The sequence below is a fragment of the Chaetura pelagica genome, unplaced genomic scaffold, assembly GCF_000747805.2.
Source record: "Chaetura pelagica isolate M959 unplaced genomic scaffold, ChaPel_1.0 scaffold10, whole genome shotgun sequence".
NCBI lineage: Eukaryota > Metazoa > Chordata > Aves > Apodiformes > Apodidae > Chaetura > Chaetura pelagica.
In genome coordinates this window covers 9010747-9022157 of record NW_009952263.1, presented here as the reverse complement: position 1 = coordinate 9022157, position 11411 = coordinate 9010747, and positions in this window count along the sequence as shown.

Below are 11411 nucleotides of genomic sequence, written 5' to 3'. Positions count from 1 at the left end.
GAGAACTTAGAATTATAGTAATACTTGAGTTGGACTTCCCTGTGTGGCTGGAAAGTCTTGGTTTACAAGAAGTCTTGGTTTCTCACCATTCTCCTGTCTTGGGTTGACCATAATGTTGCATGGGTACTAAAAGGCATTTGAAAACTATCAGTAGCTTCTACACAGGTAACTGGGTAGGACAAATGGCCTAGTGTTCTTAGAACAATTCTTACATTGTGATACATGTAGATTGTCACAAGTTGAATATTTAGCCCTTGTCATTCTGGGGACCCTGCTATGGTAGACAGAGAGAATGAACAGAGGTGGTGTCACCAGCTCCCACGTCAGTATTTTCAGCCTTATGCTCTTTGACATTTTCATTGCAATGCCAGGGCCTAAAGTTTTCTTGTTTATATGTAAGAATTTTCACTTCTGTTTTCACTGATGCAGAGGAGTTCTTGGGAATTCGCATCTGAAAAATTTAGAAACCAGAAGGTGAAGTTCAAAATTATTTTTTAAAGCCACTATCAGGGTATTTTTGATACCTGACTTGTGATCACAGAATTGTCAGAGTTGGAAGGGACCTCTAGAGATCCTCTAGTCCAGCTCCCCCACTAAAGCAGGATCCCCTGGAGCACATTACTCAGGACTGCATCCAAGAAGGTCTGGAATATCTCCAGAGAAGGGGACTCCACAACCTCCCTAGGCAGCCTGCTCTAGTATTTTATGACCCTCATCATAAGAAGTTTTTCCTCATATTTAAATGGAATTTCCTGTGTTCCAGCTTGTGCCTGTTGCCCCTTGTCCTGTCACTGGGAACTGCTGGGAAGAGTCAGACTCTATCCTTCTTGCACCTACCCTTCAGATACTTATAGGCATTAATAAGGTCTTACCTCAGCCTTCTCTTCTCCAGGCTAAAGAGACCCAGCTCTCTCAGCCTTTCATCATTAAGATGAGAGAGTCAGTGATCTTTCTAAACTGCTGGGAAACACTTTAAAAATAGTATTGATTTTTATACTGTCTCTATTTTGGTGACTTTTGTTACTGCGTATTTTCTTTTCGTGAAAGAACAGCCAGAATTTATGTTTCAAATGTGGCTGTCAGAAAGTTAAATACCCACAAAAAAGCTAAATGGCTCAGCAGGTGTAAATCATCATATTGATTCTCTTGCATTTTTGCATTCAGGTACAGAAATTCAGTACCCCACACTGTAAAATTTGAAGTACACCCTGGTTAATAAGCCCACTTTGCCATTTGTAAAAGCAGCAATTGAACCTTTAAGTATACAAGGTTTTACATCGTCTGATGGAGCAGTGCTAGCATAAAATGAAGAAGGTTTTATTGGTTGCCGTGGTGTTGATTGGTGGTGGTGTTTGAAACAAGCACTGGAATGTAGATGTAGAAGAGCGTAACTCTTGTTTATGCTATTTTTTCATCCTTTCTTCTGTGCTGTTGTGTCTGCTGGTTGCACTCCAGGCAGGCAGGTAGTGCAGAGCAGGCACTGGGCTCTGCTAACGCTGAAATGCCTCGTTATTTGGGACTGATGCCAGGACTGGGCCGTGGCTAAAACGCTGGGAAGAGGTCTGTAACAACTTTTGCACAGCACTTCCCTTGCCAGAATTGAGGAACAGAGGCTGGTATGGTAGACACAGCCTATCTAAGTACACACATTGCATGATGACCTTTTCAACCCAGCAGGTTCAGACTGCAGAACTTTGGGCAATGGAGACTGAGATCATGGTTAATCATTACTGAGCTGGGTGTAGGTGGAATTGTGAAATGCTAGTCCTGTCATTCTCTTGAAACAATGACTTTTAGCTGCCAGGAAGCTATTTGGCAGGTCCCGTCCTCTGGGTTCCCTCAGAAAAAAATGTTGGCTGGAGAGTGACCCCTCACATGGGAAGTGCTGGAAGCTCAGCTTGCTACAAGGCTGAGAGATGGCTGTGTTTACTCAGGTAGTCTGAGTGCCAAGAATTAATTAAGTTTCTTTTTATGCTACACAGCAGAAATACAAGAAGTGGCTCTGATCGTGTGATTGACTGTGCAGGTGGAGTCTTGCACTGTGGTGAGGTTTCCCATGATTAAAAAGCCTTAAATCAGGGTTTGGGGCTCTATTGTGAATAGATGAACCACAATTTGCATGTACCAGATCCTCCAAGTTTCTTTATAAGTAAATACTTCAAATAAAATAAGTCAAGTGCTTTGTTGTTGAGACTTGTTGAATTTTTCCTTAAGCTGGAAGGTGGGATTGAAGCCACACCTCGAATCCTGAGGTCAGTTCTGGGTCAGAAAAGGGACACTGAGGGACTGGAGCATGTCCAGAGAAGGGCAATGGAGCTGGGGAAGGGGCTGGAGAACTTCTGAGGAGCAGCTGAGGGAATTGGGGGTGTTCAGCCTGGAGTAAAGGAGGCTGAGGGGAGACCTTCTTGCTCTCTACAATTTCCTGAAAGCAGGTTGAACTGAGGGGGCGTTGGTCTCTTCTCCCTAGTAACAAGCAACAGGACAACAGGAAATGGCCTCAAGTTGCTGGTGGGAGGTTTGGATTGGATATTGGAAGAAACTTCTTCACTGAAAGGTATATAAAACACTGGCACAGGCTTCCCAGGGAGGTGGTTGAATTCCCATCTCTGGAGGGGTTTCAAAGCAATATAGATGTGGTGCTGAGAGACATGGTTTAGCTCTGGACTCAGGAGAGTTGGGTTAATGGTTGGACTTGATAATCTGGAAGATCTTTTCCAACCAGAACGATTCTGTGATTCTATGATTGTTTTGATTACTTTGGTTTGCATATGATAGTGCATGAGTGAAACCCCACCTGATGCATACCTAAAGTAAATATGAGAAGCATGACAGTGTTTTTCTCTATTGTATTTCTGTTTGTGACTTGCTAGAAACTAGGTTTATTTTATTATTACAATAAGCTCCTGGTTTTTGTTACGCTGAAATGCCTCGTTATTTGGGACTGATGCCAGGACTGGGCCGTGGCTAAAATGCTGGGAAGAGGTCTGTAACAACTTTTGCACAGCACTTCCCTTGCCAGAATTGAGGAACAGAGGCTGGGATGGTAGACACAGCCTATCTAAGTACACACATTGCATGATGACCTTTTCAACCCAGCAGGTTCAGACTGCAGAACTTTGGGCAATGGAGACTGAGATCATGGTTAATCATTACTGAGCTGGGTGTAGGTGGAATTGTGAAATGCTAGTCCTGTCATTCTCTTGAAACAATGACTTTTAGCTGCCAGGAAGCTATTTGGCAGGTCCCGTCCTCTGGGTTCCCTCAGAAAAAAATGTTGGCTGGAGAGTGACCCCTCACATGGGAAGTGCTGGAAGCTCAGCTTGCTACAAGGCTGAGAGATGGCTGTGTTTACTCAGGTAGTCTGAGTGCCAAGAATTAATTAAGTTTCTTTTTATGCTACACAGCAGAAATACAAGAAGTGGCTCTGATCGTGTGATTGACTGTGCAGGTGGAGTCTTGCACTGTGGTGAGGTTTCCCATGATTAAAAAGCCTTAAATCAGGGTTTGGGGCTCTATTGTGAATAGATGAACCACAATTTGCATGTACCAGATCCTCCAAGTTTCTTTATAAGTAAATACTTCAAATAAAATAAGTCAAGTGCTTTGTTGTTGAGACTTGTTGAATTTTTCCTTAAGCTGGAAGGTGGGATTGAAGCCACACCTCGAATCCTGAGGTCAGTTCTGGGTCAGAAAAGGGACACTGAGGGACTGGAGCATGTCCAGAGAAGGGCAATGGAGCTGGGGAAGGGGCTGGAGAACTTCTGAGGAGCAGCTGAGGGAATTGGGGGTGTTCAGCCTGGAGTAAAGGAGGCTGAGGGGAGACCTTCTTGCTCTCTACAATTTCCTGAAAGCAGGTTGAACTGAGGGGGCGTTGGTCTCTTCTCCCTAGTAACAAGCAACAGGACAACAGGAAATGGCCTCAAGTTGCTGGTGGGAGGTTTGGATTGGATATTGGAAGAAACTTCTTCACTGAAAGGTATATAAAACACTGGCACAGGCTTCCCAGGGAGGTGGTTGAATTCCCATCTCTGGAGGGGTTTCAAAGCAATATAGATGTGGTGCTGAGAGACATGGTTTAGCTCTGGACTCAGGAGAGTTGGGTTAATGGTTGGACTTGATAATCTGGAAGATCTTTTCCAACCAGAACGATTCTGTGATTCTATGATTGTTTTGATTACTTTGGTTTGCATATGATAGTGCATGAGTGAAACCCCACCTGATGCATACCTAAAGTAAATATGAGAAGCATGACAGTGTTTTTCTCTATTGTATTTCTGTTTGTGACTTGCTAGAAACTAGGTTTATTTTATTATTACAATAAGCTCCTGGTTTTTGTTGCGATTGCATTTCTTGGCATATTCCTGGGGGAGACTCTAGCTGCCTGTTTGAGAATTCTTTGTAAAAGTAATGCTCTTGCCTGCTGGGCAAACTGCTGCTGCTGCAAATATAAAATCGTGAATTCTTGGCATAACTCTAATATAGTAATAGTGGATTGATCTTGGGAAAACAATTTCCTCTGGTGTTTCAAATTTCATGTTGAACTACAAATGCATAGGTGACTTTTATAATCCGCTGCTATGTCAAGGAGGACATACTGGCTAGCTTGCACTGAGATTTCTGGTCACCTTCCATATTCTACCTTGTCCCAAAACTACCTAATTATTTTAATAAAAAAACTATGACATTGTTTGAATGTTCCAACATGTTACTGTCGATCTTTTTTTTTCTGTCCTGTTTTTGAAAAGGATGCAGTGTTTTAAGAGTTGAATTAATTTAAATACATTAATTCTGATGTTTACAGGAATCTCCTTGTGGAACAATTGTGGTCAGCAGCTTGTAGTGAAGTGGGAGGATGTTATGGAGTAAATTGCTCCCTAACAGGTCTTCTCTGTTCTTAATCCTCTCTTTTTAATCAGCAGTGTTCCCAGAAGGGTATTTTAGCAGTATGTTGCCCCTTACTCTATGTCTGTGCCCTTCAAGATTGTTGTGGGCACCAGCCCCGTTCCTGGCTTTCCTTCAAGGGAGGAAAGCTTTATGGCTGGATGGAGACCCGCTCATCATGTCTCCCTCCATGTTCTCCTACTTGGAGAGCCTTGCTATGCCATATGGGTGTGAGAACACTCATTATCCTTCCTTGGGTGATTTACCAACCCCAAACAAGCTGTGTTTTCCTCTTGATATTCCTAGCTCTCCGTGGCATGACACACACACAAAATTACACAGCTAGCTTCACCTTTATTGTCCTCTTTCCTGAACAATCCAGATTTGTCTACACTGGATTTCCAGTTACAGGGATAGTATTCAGGGTTTTTTTCTGTTGTTCAAGGTCTTCCTTGATGCTTGGCATGTCCTTTAATTAAGGTTTAAATATTCTGTTTGTCCCTTGCTGTTGATGCATGGTTTCTTTGGCCAGACTTGGCACTGTCATGTCTCTGACTGCATTGCCTAGTTTTACTCTGTCTGCTGCTCTAAATGCTGGTTTTCATTGTCCTTTGCCATGTTGTTAGACTTTCTCCTTTCCATTCTTAGTTTCAGTTTGGTCTCTCAGTCATGTCAGATTGGATGTCAGAGAAGGCCAGAACTGGCCCTGGAACTCTTGTTTTCATGGATGTATGTCTCTGTGACAGGGCTTCCCTTGTCTTAGTGCTCACTTCCCTGCAAAGGTTTGTTTTGTACAGGCAGGCCACCCCTCAGACAGACTTCAGGGCTGACTGACCAGACTGAGCTTGCTAAGTTCTGAACTGTTTCCTCCAGGTTTTTCTTTAATACCACATTGGCTCTTTCCTGTGCGTATCCAGGTTTTCAACGTCATTCTAAAGATATGGAGACCAGAACTGAACTTGTTATTCTAATTTTGCTCACATTATTTTTTCCTTAAAAGGATGATGTGTGTCAGAGAAGTGTGCCATTCCCCCTTGGCATGGCACAGCGTGAGGAGGTCAGGCACACTTGCTCATGCACACTCAGTACTGACTGAGCCTGCTGCTGGTCAGGCTTTTGGCCCTCTGGATGCAGGTTCTATTTCAGAGGCATGGCCGGAACTTTTCATCTGGTCATTTTCAGTTTTGCATCATTCCTCCACCTACAGTGGTGGGGAGCATGTTTTGGCTCTTTATTCTTTTCAAATGGCCTTCAGTTGCAGTCACCTGGATCTCTTTATTACCATGCTGACATCATTAATTTCATTGCCAGTCTAAGTTATCATCTGCAAATTTTGAAATGTCAGTTTCCATCACTGATGATTTACACACCAGAACATCACTCTGAATATTGTAATTTAATGGTACTTCCCTGTTTACAGGTACTTTGGAGACGTGTCAGGTAGCCCAAGTATTGATCCTATACCTTACTGAATGGCATAGCTGAGGGTGTAATTTAGGACACTGAAGATAGAAGTAGTGGAGTTTGATAAGATGAATAGGGACTAGATCTCTATGTTTAGGCTGTTTATATGGGTGGATTGTTCTGTTCCAGTATGTATTGAATGTACCATTCTTTATGCCTGAAACAGCAGCAGAATAACCTAGTGGTTACTAAGGTAATGAGAATCCACTGTTCCCTTACGGATGTAAATAAAGTATGGAATTTAATTTTACTCTGTGGTAACTCAGGCAGCTCTGGCATCTAATAAATGATCTTCACATTCTTCTCTGCTTCCCTTCTGATTTTCATTGAAATACTGAGATGTTTCTCTTTTTTTGTAAATAAATTAGGCTGCTTTGCAGAGGGGTTGATAAAAAGCAGCCTAAGAATTACATTCCTTGTCTTGCAACTGTTTTTCCTCCATGACTCAAAATATATCTGTCTTCCTGTTTAAATGATTCTGCTTCATGAGATTAGATTGAACATTTGACACCTGTAAGAGCTCCTGTTTCTATTTTTCTCTTGATAAATAACTTCCATGTTACATATCTGTTGTGCTATGTATTGCAGGCATAGCATGAGTGTGAATCCCAGATTAATTTCATTGGAGGAAGAAAGCTTCCTTTCTGACTGTGTATCAAAAATCAATATGGTAAAAATACAAATTTGCAAACATAGTACACCAGGAGGAGAGTGGGTGAGATACCTTACTTACCAGGTGAAATTGTTCTTGACAAGAATTGACACCGGCCTTGAGAGTGCAGGCAACAAACAAGAAAACCAAAGGAGCTCTGACTGCTGTGCAACCAGGCAACACTACACCCCAGACCATCTTGTCTTTGTAATGGAAAAAGAGAATCCGTATCAAGCTACTCAGCAGCTAATCAATCACCCAAGTCCACCACGCTGGGCATGGAAGATTGTATTTCTTCTGTACCTGAGGAGGAAGAAGAAACAGCTGGGGCATGGGAAGGAGTTGTACTTGAAGTAAGGGCATCTATACTAAGAGAAAGGCAGCTTGCTAGGCTGCGTTCTGGGCCTGCAGAGTGGTGTACCTTCTTTTTATGCTACAGATTGTGAACAAATTAGTATTTTAGCTATATTAAAGTGATACCAAATCATGGGTCACTCGCAAATAATAAGTTGCTGAAAGTGGGGTATCTTAGCCTAATAGCTGTTTTGGTATCAAGACTTTATATTCCAATAGCCTAGCTGCTCAGAGAAGGAGACTGGGGAGATGAAGTGGACAGCTGGCATAACGTACAGGCACTTGAACCCGGAAATGAAAACACAGCTGCTGGGTCTAATTTTAAACACAGATCTTGATCAGATCCCTCTAGATCCTGGTTGTCCTGCTACAGCAAAGTCATTAGTGGGAATAGAGAGGCGTGAAGTTCAAGATACTGGTAAAAAAGCTTTTGTGAGAAGGGGCGTCACCCTTGTTCCAGTTATGGTATTTCCATTTTTCACAGTAAGTATTGTCGTCTTGCAGAAAACGTGAGTGAGAACAGTCCCTGGCTGATAGAAGCTCTGTCGCCGCTTCCACAGGCGGCTTCTCGGGGTTGTCTTCATGGGCAGCAGGACTCCCAGTCCTTGAAGCACAAGGGCAGACAGCCCTGTTTCAGATTAGAAAACCATGTAACAAAATGGGAATTTTTTTCTTTCTTTCTTTTTTTTCCGCCCCCCCCCCGCCCCACGAATCTTTTTTAAAATCATATATGGTTACAGTATCGGTCACAAGATTATAATTCCGAGTTTTTACATCAGGTGTCAGGAATGCAGCGGGCATTGGCAACAATCTGGAGTGCCATCTAGTGGGGCTCTAGCTTGCCTGGGTTGGTTTTTTTGTTTGTTTTGAGGTTTGTTTTGTTTGGTTTTTTTTAGCAAGTACAAAAGTAAGCACAAGTAATACCGGACTGGTGTAATTCTTTATTTAGGATTTGCAAGTGAAACATTTTATTAACTCAGCAGCTGGTGAAGTATTTTCAAGCGTCTGTTTTGCTTTCAGAATGCTATTGACATGTTGGGTTTCTTGTTTTAAAGTGTGACATTGTTCTGCTTTGTTATGGCTGTGATGCTGAAATTTAAGGGCTATGGAAATATTTTTTGTAATTGTTCCCTTTGTGAAAGTAGCTGACCTGTGGGAATTTGCAGTACATGTGGAAGGACGTGGAGCACACTGTTCCTCTGACACAAAGATTCCCCTCTGTTGGGCTACTCTGTTAGCCACGTTATAGATTTAGAAAAACCACTTTGCTGGTTTGTATCTGCTTCAGGAAAGAGAAATGTCTAAACTTTTAAAATATTTTAATTATTTTTTTTTAGTAACAGGAACCTTGAATAAAGAATAAAAATATATTTTTGTTTAATTACAACACTTTAAAACTACAACCTGCTTTTTTGTTTATGAGACTGGAAAAGTTATTAAAATGTATTCATATTGTTCTAAGGACAGTATACTTCAACTGGTGTAAATCTCCAATACAGAGAGACAGTCTAAAATATTTAATGAGAAGTGCAGGATGCAGTTAGCTGTTGTTTTTCCTAATGCAAAGTGGTTAAAACAGAAGGATGCTTGTTCTAAGGTGGCATATAAAATCTTTGTTGTAAAGCAATGTAAATAGCAAGAGCTATTTACTAAATTACTATTACTATTAGCTAAAGAGAGAGGCTGTCAGAGCTAGAGCTGTAAGGCAAAGACCATACATGGCCAAGCTAGAGGTCACATTTCATTTAAGCATGGCCCCTAGCTTCCTTTCAGTGGCATTAGCACAGCCAGCATTAGATTTGTGTTATATTTAAACTTCCAGCTTTCCTGTCTCCGATGGGACGGAATCCTCTTCTTGTGGACATGACTGAAAGGCTCGGAAACGGCAGCTGGCAGCGATGGGTTGCTTCAGATCTTCCCCTCTGCGTTTGCTTGTGTGTCCTTCCTAAGCCTGTATTTTTCTCTGTGCCTCCCACCTAATGTTCTTACTGTCAACAGGCAAGTTCGGAGGTACCAAAATTGGGAAAGGAAGACCAGAAGGCCCGGAGTGCCCTGCTGGCTGACATCCAGCAGGGAACGCGCTTGAGGAAAGTCACTCAGGTCAATGACCGCAGCGCCCCGCAGATCGAAAGTAAGTGTGTGCTCCTGGGTGGGATCCCTGGGTGAGCTTTGCTGATGTCCCCCCGTTGTGGAGGTCAGCTGGATGGTTTTCAAAGCGAAGGGCAGGTTTGCAGCTCCGCAAAGGTCTGCATCTTCATACGGCTTTAGGATGAGGAGAGGGGACACTTTCTAGACTTGCATCCTGCACTTCATAATTAATCTGTTACTGGGTGTCACCTTAATGGGCATTCTTTGTAGAAAAGAAAAGAATAATGTAATAATCTTTGAGATTATTGTAAAAAAGGATTGTAAAAATCTTTGAGAGTTAGTTTCCCAATAAAAATAATTGTTGAAGTGGGAATTGCTGGCTCTGGCAAAAGAGTTGATCTTTACTAGATAAAAACAAAAAATGCTAAAAAAAAAAATATGGAAGCATAGATTTAATGCAGTCTAACAGAACTTTTTACTGATGTCATAACTGGTGTGAAATCAAAAAGCAGCAGAGGGTGCTGTGCTCCAAGAGATGGGTCAGTCATGGCAGTTCACTGCATTAACAGAACTTTCCCTGCTGACCCTGCCTAAGGAGAGACAAATCAGGTCTTGGCTGTTGGTGGGTGTTAAGTCTTAGCAGTCTCAGGGCAAGGATGAAGTTACTTTCTGATATATCCTAGAGATCTTTGTGATTGTGATTTTTTTTTTTATTTTTTTTTTAACAGAACCCAAAGGAGCTAACAGAGATGGAGTTAACCCAGGCATTAATAAAGGCGGGTCTCAGCCACCTCTGGGAGGCTTATTTGCTGGTGGCTTTCCTGTTCTCAGACCAGCAGGCCAGAGGGACATGCCAGGTAAGGGCTTCATTTGTCTGACAGACTAGTTGGGAGGAACTGTGATTTGGGATGAGAGTACTTCAAGGTTCACTTTAATAATTTTTTTTTTAATTTTTTTTTTAATGAACACTTAATTCACCTTGAGACCGTAGAAGGCTGAATTAATAATGTGTTTGAAATAATCTTTCTAGATCTCAGCTGCCCTGTTCCTTAACATGTCAGTAACAAGCTGTCTCTACATTGGGTAGGAAAGAACTTGAATAGATTGTTGAGTTTTAATGGAGATTTTTTTTACATTAGTTTAATTAAACTTTTACTTGTGCCTCGAATAGACTATTGAAATCTGAGCTTACCAACTTCAGCACAAATGGCAAAGACATATTTCCTTTCCCTGATTAGTATGTATTTCTATGGTATGACAGGTTTGTGTATTACTTGAAGGGTTCATATTTAAAATTTCTGCCCTCTGAATTTTACAAAGTATAGTTTTGATCCAGCAAGGTACTGGAATGACCTGGAAAGTAAAGCACTTGTCACTTCATCGGGACAGGAGGAAGGCATGTGTGGGAGTCCTACTGCTGCTTTTGCCTCAGGAAGTGCCAGCATCAACAAGGGGTGACTTTGAGTTGTACCTTGGGTGCTGTTGTGTGGCTCGTGCCTGCCCAGGCAGCACAGGCATTTGCAGGGAAAGACAGAACTTGGCTCTACCTACGAGTGGTTGTTTTTTTTCTGGAAGGCCCATGATGTCTAAGATGTGCAGCACTGCTTGTGACTGGGCTTCCTCACCCGGCTTCTAGCTACAGTAGCTACTTTGTATTGTTCTTAAAACTATGACCATGTCTGTCACACTACACAAATATAGAACCAGAGAGCTTTTTTGACATCCTGCTTTGTGAAAAATCCTTGACATTTACTTGGGAAAATACATTTTGCAAGACTGTTTTGGAGCATTTGCTGTTGAAGAGGAAACGTTTGAAGCTGTGTCTTCTGGAAAGCATTTGAGGCATTAAGAACTGGGCTTTTATCCATGAGAGTTGTAACGTTTGTGTGAATTTTTTAATCGAGTACTTAACCTCAAGGATACAAGCTGGTGTGTGTCCATCAACTTGTGTTCTATGTGACCTTTTCACCAG